This window comes from Ascaphus truei, chromosome 2 (genome assembly GCF_040206685.1).
Source record: "Ascaphus truei isolate aAscTru1 chromosome 2, aAscTru1.hap1, whole genome shotgun sequence".
Taxonomy (NCBI): domain Eukaryota; kingdom Metazoa; phylum Chordata; class Amphibia; order Anura; family Ascaphidae; genus Ascaphus; species Ascaphus truei.
The window spans coordinates 374,076,514-374,088,981 of NC_134484.1; positions in this window are offsets into that span (position 1 = coordinate 374,076,514).

Genomic DNA, 12,468 nt, shown 5'->3' on the forward strand with positions numbered 1-12,468 from the left:
TCCTATTTAAAGGCAACAATTTTGAGAAAAAGGAACCATGCTCTACGTAGTTGTAAAAAGATTCTCCAAACAGTTCTAGTAAAAAACAAAAAAAGATAAAAAGTTGATTCCTCTTATAGAAACCTGAACCTAATGTCGGAAATACTGACTAAGGCTGCGATTCTAGTGACCGCAACAGCGCGTGCACGTGCGTTGTACACCACATGCTTCAATCCTATTAGGCGCGACCGCGTTTTGGACAGATCAATTTGTCTATCCAAATGACGGCCAAGTGACGTCCGCTTCACGTGAAGCGGCTCAGCCAATGAGATCGAACCGTCTTCGTGATGTCACGGCTACGCCTCCGTCACGAATCCCCATCGCCTGAAGCACAATTTACATTCATGCGAGCGACCAGCGTGCGCCATGTGCACGCGCCGTGACTATAATCTCCGCCTACGGTGCTCATTTCCTGCTACCCTGTAGCTCACAGTAACAGCCAATTCAAATATTCCATTATTTACAGTAGAGGGATGAGCATTTGATAGAAGCACCTACTACATTTTGGGGATATTTCCATTCCATTCTCTAAATAGAAAACGTGTTACTTGTTACAAGACGTCAGTCCTGCTCAAAACTAATTTATAGTGCAAAATGTTAATCTTCTCTGGGGGAGAAAATCTTTGACCCCCCCCCCCCCCCCACAAGCAATATAGCTACAAATTAAATGTAAAATGTAATTTTCTTAAATTCTTTATACACCTTATTCATCCCTCTATTCTCTGCAATGAGCCTCTCTCGCAACAAACACTTTCATAAGCCTGATATAACGCTACAAAATGGCTCCAACTTGGATAAATGGTGATAATATTTTTAAAAACCTTTTGGTTGTCCTGGTGACATTTGCAATGTTCAGTGAACATGGTCCCTTTTTTGCTCATTTCTTCCGAATAGAACAGGGTGGTTACCACGTGGTCGTGGTCCTAAAAGGTCTGTAGCACAGGGTTACAGCAGACATTCTTGCACCAACAAGGGTTATCTAAAGCAAGAGTCACCAGAATTTTCACTGTTAAGCGAATATTTACCTGCAAAGTCTCAGTAGAAACATTTTGGCACCAACTGCAACAGCCAGTGAAAGAGGAATAGCCCATCAGAATAATGTTTCCCATTATTCACCGGCTTGTTGGCAATGACCATGCCAGTGAGCATTTACATTTCCCAGAACACTAGTGAACATCTTATTTCGGGTTGCCCAGAGGTAGGACTGCAGTGGTTTGGCTCTGGGAGCTCTCGGTTACCCCTCAAAAATAAGAAAAATAGCCTGTGCTGCACATTTCAGGGGACCCTGCTGTTAATCCGATGGGCCATTAGTCTGTCTGCAGAAATGTCACTGAAATGTTGCAGCATGTACCCAGCATGTAGGGAACTCCTCCAACAGCAGGAAGCAGAGTGGAGCACAGCCGTGAAGTAAGCAAGGGTAAACAAGGGTGGTGACTAAAAAAGTTTATTGAACAGACATGTGCAGCTGATGGATCCTCTAACGCGTTTCAGCCCTCAGGCCTTTGTCAGCATGTACCAGGGTCTTGTTGGTGATTGCCCAGATTTGTTTTAGAATACTCGTCGGCACTACAGTATGTGAACCTTTAGATTCAGTACCTGGTGGTACCCCGTTGAGCAGCAATGACTTAAACTAAGCATTGCCTGTAACTACTGGTCAGTCTCTCACTTCAGTTTTGAGGATTTTTGGCCCATTCCTCCTTACAGCACTGCTTCAACTCCGTGACATTTGAGGGTTCCTTGCATGAACAGCTCGCTTCAGATCCTGCCACAACATTTCAATGGTGTTTAGGTCCGTACTTTGACTGGGCCATTCTAAAACATAGAATTTCTTCTTCTGCAGCCATTCTTTTGTAGATCTGCTTGTATGTTTAGGATCATTGTCTTGCTGCATGACCCACTTTCGCTTCAGCTTCAGCTTCAGCGCGTGGACAGATGGCCTGACATTCTCCTCTAGAATCTTTGATACAATGCAGAATTCATGGTTGTATCAATGATGGCAAGCCGTCCAGGTCCTAAAGCAGCCCCAAACCATCACACTTCCACCACCATGCTTGACGGTTGGGATGAGGTTCTTCTGTTTGAACGCAGTGTTTGGTTTTCGCTAAACATAACATTTCTCACTGAGGCCAAAAAGTTCTACTTTTGAATCGTCTGTCCAGAGAACATTATTCCAGAAATCTTGTGGATCATCAATGTGCTCTTTGGCAAACTTCAGACGGCAGCTATGTTTAGAGAGCAGTGGTTTCCTGCTGGCTATCCTTCCATGAACACCATTCTTGTTCAGTCTTTTTCTTATAGTTGAGTCACATTAACCAAGGCGAGAGTGGCCTGCAGATCCTTGGATGTTACTCTGGGGTTCTTTGTGACTTCCAGGATGATTTGCCAGTTTGTTCTTGGAGACATTTTGGTAGAACGACAGCTCCTGGGTAGAGTAACTGTGGTCTTGAACTTTCTCCATTTGTAGGCTGACAGGTCATAGGTAGAGCGTCAAATCCTTATAAATGGTTTTGTAACCTTTTTCAGACTGATAAGCATCAATTGCTTTTCTGAGGTCCAAACTCACAAAGATTCTGATCTTTGCATAGGGTGGGGCCTCCCAAACTCACACCTGAAGATCTACCTAGTTATTTAAACACCTGATTCTAATTATCTTCTTTCATTTAACTGATAAAACCAGGGTTTCACCTACTTTTGCACATACCCTGACTCTTAATTACTCATTGTTTGTCTTATTCATACATCAATTTGTTTCAAAATACATGAAATTTGTTAATATAAACCCAGTTGGATATTTAAGAAAAGACTGGTTTTGATTCAGGAAGGTTATCATGGAAAAACTATGGAATTTCCGTAATTATCATTGGGGCTCACAACCTTTTTCTCACCACTATGCCATTAACCCCTGGCCTGCCAACCAATAGATGCAGGATTTACTTTGCAGTCATAATGAAGAGGAGGATTATACAGGAGGAGGGTAAGGGATCGCAGTGCACATCCAGGGATATGCTTATATCCACATACAGGGAAGCTATTTAGCCCCCCCCCCCCCCTCTTCCATTGCCCATACGGACTCTCTTCCATTGCCCATACGGACTCTACACAAGTACTACCTGAATCTTGGTCAGATGCACAACATTTTAAACATAGAATTCCTGCCTAAATCTACACCTAGGTGGTCCCTTCATCCCACCCAATCATCACTCACTGCTCACCTGGCCTGTGACTGCCACTGACCAATCCCCTAAACCTGTCCACATCGACCTGGTCACTCTTAAAAACCCAGTCCCTGCCAAAACCCCTGAAGACCGCCTGAGCCAATAGGAGCACATCAGCCCAACTAGGTGTTAACAAGGGGGCATCCATGGTCCCATGTCGCCCCTATACTGGGCGCCCACTGGGTTTTCAGAAGTTCTAGCAACCCGTAGCAAACCAATGCATGACTGGCAGTGAAAAAGTTAATGGCAAGCTTGGATACGTTGCATCATGTTTCCGTTGCATATTCACTTCCACCTACATTTCCTGTTGACTTTTATCTGGTGACTTTCTCATCACAACTTCTAGATTCTGAGTCAAATTTTTCCACGTATCGGACTTTCTTCCACTGGCTTTTTGACCTAATCATCAGAATGCAGCTGGCATAGAAAAGGGAACTGCAGTTGGCTTTCTTAGATTCAATAACCTTAAAAGTGAAAATGTTACTTATTTGTGTTCTGTAACCAATGCATGTAGGGAAAAGGTCTAGCAGTGGTATAGGTCCTGGAGTGTATTTTTTGTTTAAATTCTTGCACCTTTAATTCCAGGGAGATGGACAACTTTCTGTTATCAAGAGATATTAGTCCATGGAGACTGCAGTATCAGTGAGCTACCGTGACATGGTAATACGACGCAAGAAAACATGGATCCCAAAGAGATGTTTTCCTTTTATATTTGAAAAAGTTTATTTGACCCTACAAAACTGATTGATTGCACCCTGGATACTCTAAATCATAATACATTGAGACTATCTAAAGGGCAGAAGCTGGAACAGCAATAGAAAAGCAGAGGTCAGAATATGGGAATGGAAGCAGGGAGTAGAACGGGAGGGAATGAAAGGAAATTGGAGATTCAGTGACCTAATGACATACATTGTACGTCAAGAACAGTGCCACACCAGGGGCTTTGTCGGGTTTTTTTTTTTTAATACCACACTGAAGGGGGGGGGCACCCCCTCCACATCACGTCTGGACCAATGGCCGGAACCCAGAACTGATCACATGGTCACTCAGAAGAGTGGTAATGTGATCAAGAAGTGCTGGAATGTCTGTGGCCATTGAGGTGGTACGACCCTCTTATTTATTTATAAAATATTTTACCAGGAAGTGCTACATTGAGAGTTACCTCTCGTTTTAAAGTATGCCCTGGGCACAGAGTTAAGACAAATAATACATGGTTACAAATACAGTTATATAAGCGAACAGGGTATACATTATATATAAGACATTGCATGCACAGTTAAAGAAAATATATATTATGGGCGTATGTAATAGTTACAGACCAGATTAAAATGTGAGACAGCCTTAGTTTTGAAGGGCACTGAAGGGGTTAATATTACACTGCATTTTATACTAATGCGTCTATTACACAGATATTGAAATAGTTCAATGTTATAACACTCTGAAAAAATGGGAACCTTTTGAATAATTGGATATTGGTTTGAAAACACTTGCCTGGTTTAAAGTAGCACCTTTCTCAAGTAAAAGTTGTGTGTCCAACAGGAGCCTTTAAAGACACATATGCGTATAGACATATATGACATGTATTACTACTGTGAAGCGCTATGTACATTTTATGGCGCTATACAAATAAAGACATACATACATACATTGTTTCTTGGAGATGAGGAGGAGCGCAGGTAGGTGTAGCAAAATATGCAAAAAAGAATAACAAATATATAGTGCAGATGGTAAACACTGTGTAAGTAGATGTAATCTATAGAATAGAACTCACATAAATCGCAGAAAATATCACATGTCAGAGATCCTTCTCTCTCTGACTGGAGCCCTTTAAATGGTAGCAGGGAAATCCCTCAAGGCACGGATATGTATGGATAAGAAGAAAAGCCACAATAGTGCATACTATTCCAATAATGTATTATGCATACAAATAACACGAGTATATCACACTCACATTCGCCATGTATAAATCGGGTGGGGGAGAGAACCGCAGCTCGTTGTATATTGGTGTAGGTGTAGGCAGCTTCACAGCATTCAGGATTCTCTTCTGCGTGTGTCACAGCCGTCGCGTCACTTCCGCTATCGCGTCACGGCTGAGGGCGGAAGTTCCCAATGGAAGAGATCTAAGACCGAGTTCTGCCAGTCCTTCAGAGCTTGTTCTCTCTCTTCAAACTCTACGCAAGGACTGGCAGAACTCGGTCTTAGATCTCTTCCATTGGGAACTTCCGCCCTCAGCCGTGACGCGATAGCGGAAGTGACGCGACGGCTGTGACACACGCAGAAGAGAATCCTGAATGCTGTGAAGCTGCCTACACCTACACCAATATACAACGAGCTGCGGTTCTCTCCCCCACCCGATTTATACATGGCGAATGTGAGTGTGATATACTCGTGTTATTTGTATGCATAATACATTATTGGAATAGTATGCACTATTGTGGCTTTTCTTCTTATCCATACATATCCGTGCCTTGAGGGATTTCCCTGCTACCATTTAAAGGGCTCCAGTCAGAGAGAGAAGGATCTCTGACACGTGATATTTTCTGCGATTTATGTGAGTTCTATTCTATAGATTACATCTACTTACACAGTGTTTACCATCTGCACTATATATGTTATTTTCTTTTGCATATTTTGCTACACCTACCTGCGCTCCTCCTCATCTCCAAGAAACAATCTACCCTTCTGGGACCTGGAACTGTCCCATCAGAGGAAGTTGAGCTGCTTTTACACACATTTATTTTTTCACTATTTCACTATTGGTGTTATATTGTGTGTTATTAGTTGTATTCCCAACAACAATATTGGTTCACCAGGGAGCGCCCAATCCACTTCCACACCTCACCCCTTCACCTTTCCTTCACATCCCCTTGTTTTGCATATACATACATACATACATATATATGCAATGTGATTGGGGATTAAAATCAGCAGAGACACATGGGCCAAGGGAAGATCATGTATTAGCATGATTATACCTGATATTGTTTGAAAAGAAAACAAGAGTAAATAAGAAAGGAAGCGAGTGGTCACATATTGTATTTGCAAATTGCAGCAGCATTCTAATAGAGATCCACAATTCTACTGATCTTTTTAAAAGACATTTGAAAAGTTGGAATTAATTGGAGCAAAAGCAATTTTAAAATGAGCCCTTCTCAAATGATATACATGTATACTTGGTAAATTAACAAAAATTTGCCATTCGATTGAGCAACATATACAGTAGGTGAGAACAAAGTGCTCGCTAAAGCCCATGTTCACTAAAGAATGCTAAGCTTCAGCACATCTTAAAGCTGCAGTCCAAGCAACATCCTACATGTGTTTTTTTTTTTTTAAATAAATCTGTTCTGTACTATGAGAAAATACTTGTAGCATTTTTTTTTAAATCAACTCTAAATTACATTTTTTATATATTATAATATAACAAGCATTCTTTGTTTCTATAGCAACAATGTACAAAGTCACACCCCCTTCCTCTTCTGAAACAGGCTCTGGCACACCCCTTTTTGAGCCCTGCAACTAGTGTCTGCCTGGTCACATGATCTTCCCCACAGAACTTTGCATCTTTGGTCCTCTTCTGCTGCACTGACAGCCATTTAGTGAACCCCCGAGCCGAATCTTCGCCGACCGATCACAGAAGAACGGATCGAGCGGCAACTTAACTAATTACTTATTGTGTGGATTTTATTGATGCACATATTAAAGGGGGGGGGGGGGAGAAACCTCGGCAGCTTGGACTGCTGCTTTAACTCCCATTATTTTGAATTGGCGTTGGTGCGTGCCAAAATGTAGTGTGCTATTTACATTTGCTGATTTCTGTCCAAGTTTCTTATCTTAGCAAACTTTTCTCTCGCCGTGAATATCTCATATTTGCCAAATACGCACTCTTGCCTGGCGGTTTCACTAATCTCTACTTTCCAATAAAGGCAGAGCGCATCAACACATCTCACACAGGTGTTTCAAGCATGCTCCAGTCTCAGAGACATTTGAGAAAGCTCGAGTACGAGTGAAACGCGTTAGAGGTGCAGGGGCTTTCTTCCCTCCTCTCAATTTTTAAACCATGTTTGAATAAAGGATTTTTTTGACAGTACAGTCCAGCCTCTTGGAGTATTTCCTGCACCGTAGTGCCCGCTGACTCATCTTCCCTCCCGGTACAAGGTGATTTCGTTCTACAATATAAAACTGTTGACATTTCTTGGGAGCAATTCTACATTTATTATGATGCAATTGCGGAGCCTTACACAGTGTGTTTGCTCTATGCCAGGGATCTCTGCCAATTTCAACATAGAATTTCCCCATGTAATTCCCTTCAGTTGACACACGCCCTGATATTCAAATATATATATGTAGCGCACTTTCCCCCACCCCCTGGGAGATATGGCAGCTATGTGTGTGTGGTGCGTTACCTGCGGCTCACTGGAGGCCTGAGCCTCTGCTGCTGGGAGCCTGGGGTGTACCTGATTCGTCCAGTGACAGCGCCTCCACCTGCGCGGTATCCTAACTGTGTGGGATAACCCCGTGCAGGACAATATAATAATTACACACCAGTATAATGGAACAGGTTTACTAAACGCATAGGATAATAATAACAATACAAAACACTCAGGCCTCGCAGGGCCGTAACCCCGCACCGTGCTTCCCAAACACCGTGTCCACACCCTTGTATGGTTTACCCCACAGTACTGAGGTGCCCCTGGCACCCAACAACCCTGGTGTCCACAGAGCCAACCACCCACCCAAGTATGTGAGACAGCGCTGCCCCACTAGCCCGTGTATTGTTGGTGCACATGATGAGGTGAGGTACCTGCCGGGTGATGCCACACCCGGGTGATGCGCAGATGCTGCAGATGGTATTCACAGATCCAAGTAAGGTACCCGTGAAGTCTCTGCCTCTACGTTGGGTGGTGTCCCTCCTGAACGCTGTTACCATGAAGAATGCCTCTTTCGGTAAGTGGTTATCTGGTTCCAGACCACCTGATGCCAGGGCGCAGCCGCGTCCTGTCTGTGTCCCTATCTCTGGTGCTACAGAGACAGTGTCCCTATCTCTGGGCCTGTCCCTGCAGCTACTACAAGCTGAGCGGAGTCGGGGCCTAAGCGGGTCTCTGGCCTAGTGCAGGGGTCACTGACACCCTGCACACGCACACCCTACCCTTATACTGTCCCAGCTCTGACTGGCGTGGTGCAGATGTGCCAAATGTATCTATTCCCCGCTGCAGGGAATCTCCGTGCCCTATTGGCTGGATTTGTGCCATGTGACTAGGCTGCTGGGAATTGTGGTTCCCCTGCGGAGGCTCCTTGGCAAGCCTCGCGCATGCCCAATCAGACCAAAAAGGCGGCGATGCCTGCCACTACTTCCCGCAGCATATATATACTATATACTGTGTTTGACAATCCTATACATTTACACGCCCGGGGCGAGTGGATTAAACCTCTGGGCGAGCAACTATTGGCCCAAGCAGCACACGTGTTTGTTTTTTTAAATTTTCCCTGCTCGCACTGGCTGAAAAAAAACCAAAACTCCCCGTACCTGACAGCTGATTGGCGCGCGCTCCCAGGCTTTGTGGGTGCGCGGCCAGGCTCTATATGAGCCAGCCCCCAACGAGCAGCCATTCTTTCTGCCAGGAGATCTGTTGGAGAGTAAGTACACTCCAATCCTCCATCCTGCGGCCCCTCTGCTCCTTCCCTGCAAGCCAAGGTGTTCCCCCTTACTCCCCGCTTCCCCCCCATACCCGCGCGGGGCGGGAGATGGTAGTGGGGTGTTCCCCCCCTTCTCTCCCTGGTTTCCCGTGCCACTTCCCGCTTACCCCTGATACCTGCGCGGGCGGGAGATGGTAGTGGGGGTGTTCACCCCCTTCTCTCCCCGGCTTCCCGCACCACTTCCCGATACCCGCACGGGGCGGGAGATGGTAGTGGGTGTGTTCCCCCCTTCTCTCCCTGGCTTCCCGCACCACTTCCCGCTTCCCCCGATACCCGAGCAGGGTGGATGTGTTCCTCCTTAATCCCCGCTTCCCTCCGATCGGGGCGGGAGATGGTAGCGGGGGTGTTCCCCTCTTACCCTCTTGGTCTCCGCTTCCCCACAGTCCCGTGGCTGCCCGCGCAGGGCGGGAGATGGTCGTGGGAGGGCGAGCGGGGCAGCGGTGGTGCTCGGTAGCGTGGCCTTTCCTCTTCTTCCCCCTGTCGTGTGTGTGTGCATGGGAGTGTGTGTGTGTGCATGGGAGTGTGTGCATGGAAGTGTGTGTGTGTGTGTGCATGGGAGTGTGTGTGTTTGTGTGTGTGCATGGGAGTGTGTGGGAGTGTGTGTGTGTGCATGGGAGAGTGTGTGCATGGAAGAGTGTGTGTGTGTGCACGGGAGAGTGTGTGTGTGCGCATGGGAGTGTGTGTGTGCATGGGAGAGTTTGTGTGTGTGCGTGCATGGGAGAGTGTGTGCATGTGTGTGTGCATGGGAGAGTGTGTGTGCATGGGTGTGTGTGTGTGTGTGCATGGGAGAGAGTGTGTGCATGGGTGTGTGTGTATGTGTGCATGGGAGAGAGTGTGTGTGTGTGTGTGTGTGTGTGTGTGTGTGTGTGTGTGCATGGGAGAGTGTGTGTGTGTTTGTAGGATACCAGAAGTGTCACATCACCCCCCACCCAATCACCCCCCCACCCAATCACCCCACCCCCAATCACCCCCCCATCCAATCACCCCACCCTGTCACCCTGCCACCCCACCCAGTCACCCCACCCAATCACCCCATCACCCCACCCAATCACCCCGTCCTCCCACTCAATCAACCCCCCAGTATCTCGCCCTTTCTCTCTCTCACCCTCTCTCTCTCACCCCCTCTCACTCTCACCCTCTCCCACCCCCCTCTCTCTCTCTCTCTCTCTCACCCCCTCTCCCGCTCTCTCACCCCCTCTCTCTCTCACCCTCTCTCTCACCCTCTCTCTGTGTCTGTCTCACACTCTGTTTCTGGATCTCCTATTTACCCTATATATCTTAACTGCCCTATACTACACCGAAATAACCTACACTGCTTTCTTCCAGATCTGACTCAAGCTTCACACGGAAGACATCGGAACCCCCCCTAACCCAGAAGACAGGTAGGGAACACTTCCCCTCCAATGTATAACATTGCGGGAATGAGGGTACCTGGACATTGAGGGACTGCGGATCAGGTAAGATCCCAGGCGGGATTGCTGCTTTAGATATTGTGAAGCGGGGGCGTCCAGGCACTGGTTAAGGGGTTCAGGAAACTAGTCATTCACACCTGGCTTTTATTTCTAGATCCGACACACACACACACAAACACACACACACACACACACACACACGTAACAAGGACTAATTGTAGTATAATGTAATACAATAAATACATTTATGTCAAAAACTCCTTCACATTCTCCTCCACATTCTCCATACTCTAGGTATTCGGAACAAAGCTCTATCCTGGATCTCATCCTACCTCTCCCATCGTACTTTCAGTGTCTCTTCTGCTAACACCTCCTCCTCCTCTATTGATCTCTCTGTGGGGGTACCCCAGGGCTCTGTCCTGGGACCTCTTCTCTTTTCTCTGTACACACTCTCTCTAGGTGACCTAATAACATCTTTTGGGTTTAATTATCACCTCTATGCTGACGACACACAAATATACTTTTCAACACCTGACCTTACATCTGCTGTACAAACCAAAGTTTCTGAATGTCACTCTGCTATATCATCCTGGATGGCCCTCCGACGCCTTAAACTCAACATGGCTAAAACAGAGCTCCTCATACTTCCCCCCAAACCTGGCCCTACTACCTCCTTCCACATTACTGTTGGAACTACAATCATTCACCCAGTAGCCCAAGCACGCTGCCTAGGGGTCACACTCGACTCCTCTCTCACATTCGCCCCTCACATTCAAAACATTTCTAAAACTTGTCGCTTTTTCCTCCGCAATATAACAAAGATATGCCCTTTCCTCTGTTGCTCGACTGCTAAAACTCTGACTCAGGCCCTCATTCTCTCCCATCTTGATTACTGTAACCTCCTGCTGTCCGGCATTCCTGCCTCTAACCTGTCTCCCCTACAATCTATCCTAAATGCTGCTGCCAGAATCACTCTACTCTTTCCTAGATCTGTCTCAGCATCTCCCCTCATGAAATCCCTCTCCTGGCTTCCAATCAAATCCCGCATCTCACACTCCATTCTTCTCCTCACTTTTAAAGCTTTACATTCTTCTGCCCCTCCTTACATCTCATCCCTAATTTCTCGTTAGGCACCATCCAGACTCTTGCGTTCTTCTCAAGGATGTCTTCTTTCTACCCCCTTTGTATCTAAAGCCCTCTCCCGCCTTAAACCTTTTTCACTGACTGCCCCACAGCACTGTGGATATTCTGAACACGATACATAAAGCTTGGCCCCCTGCAGACGCACTTACCAGAACTCCCTCCTACTGTCTCTGTACGTTCTACCTACCTACCAATAAGACTGTAAGCTCCTCGGGGCAGGGACTCCTCTTCCGAAATGTTACTTTTATGTCTAAAGCACTTATTCCCATGATCTGTTATTTATATTATCTGTTATTTATTTGATTACCACATGTATTACTACTGTGAAGCGCTATGTACATTAATGGCGCTATATAAATAAAGACATACAATACAAAAACGAATGTTGTTCTGACTAGGAATTTATTAAATGTATTTTATTTATATATTTTATTTTAAAGCAGGGTTGGGGCGGGACTAGGGGCAGGGTTGGGGGCGGGACTAGGTGGCGAGTCGATTTTTTGGTTGGGCGAGTAGATTTTTGGGTGATTTGTCGAACACTGACTATATATATATATATATATATATATATATATATATTTAAGTTATGGTGGGTAAAAAAAGTGACAAAAACCCTGGACAGTAAAGCATATAGCAAATGGAAATATTACAGTATGCTTATTTGCATGTCTTAGGCAGGTTTGCAGCCCTGCCTATCACCATTATCACCCAGCTTACAGTGCTTCCACTGCAGCAAGGGATTCTGGGAAGTGACATGCAAATGATGCCAGTGACACTTTTTGCTTCAAAACCATATAACATGGTCCCCTAAAGCTTATGTTTGCTGCATTTCACAGCTTTTTTTCTCTTGTACTAACATTGCTGACATCTGAATAAATACACAACTGGTTAAGATGCCATCAAGAAAGAAACAACACAAATAAAACCATCCATTTAGCAATATTGTTCTATTTAAAAAGATATGA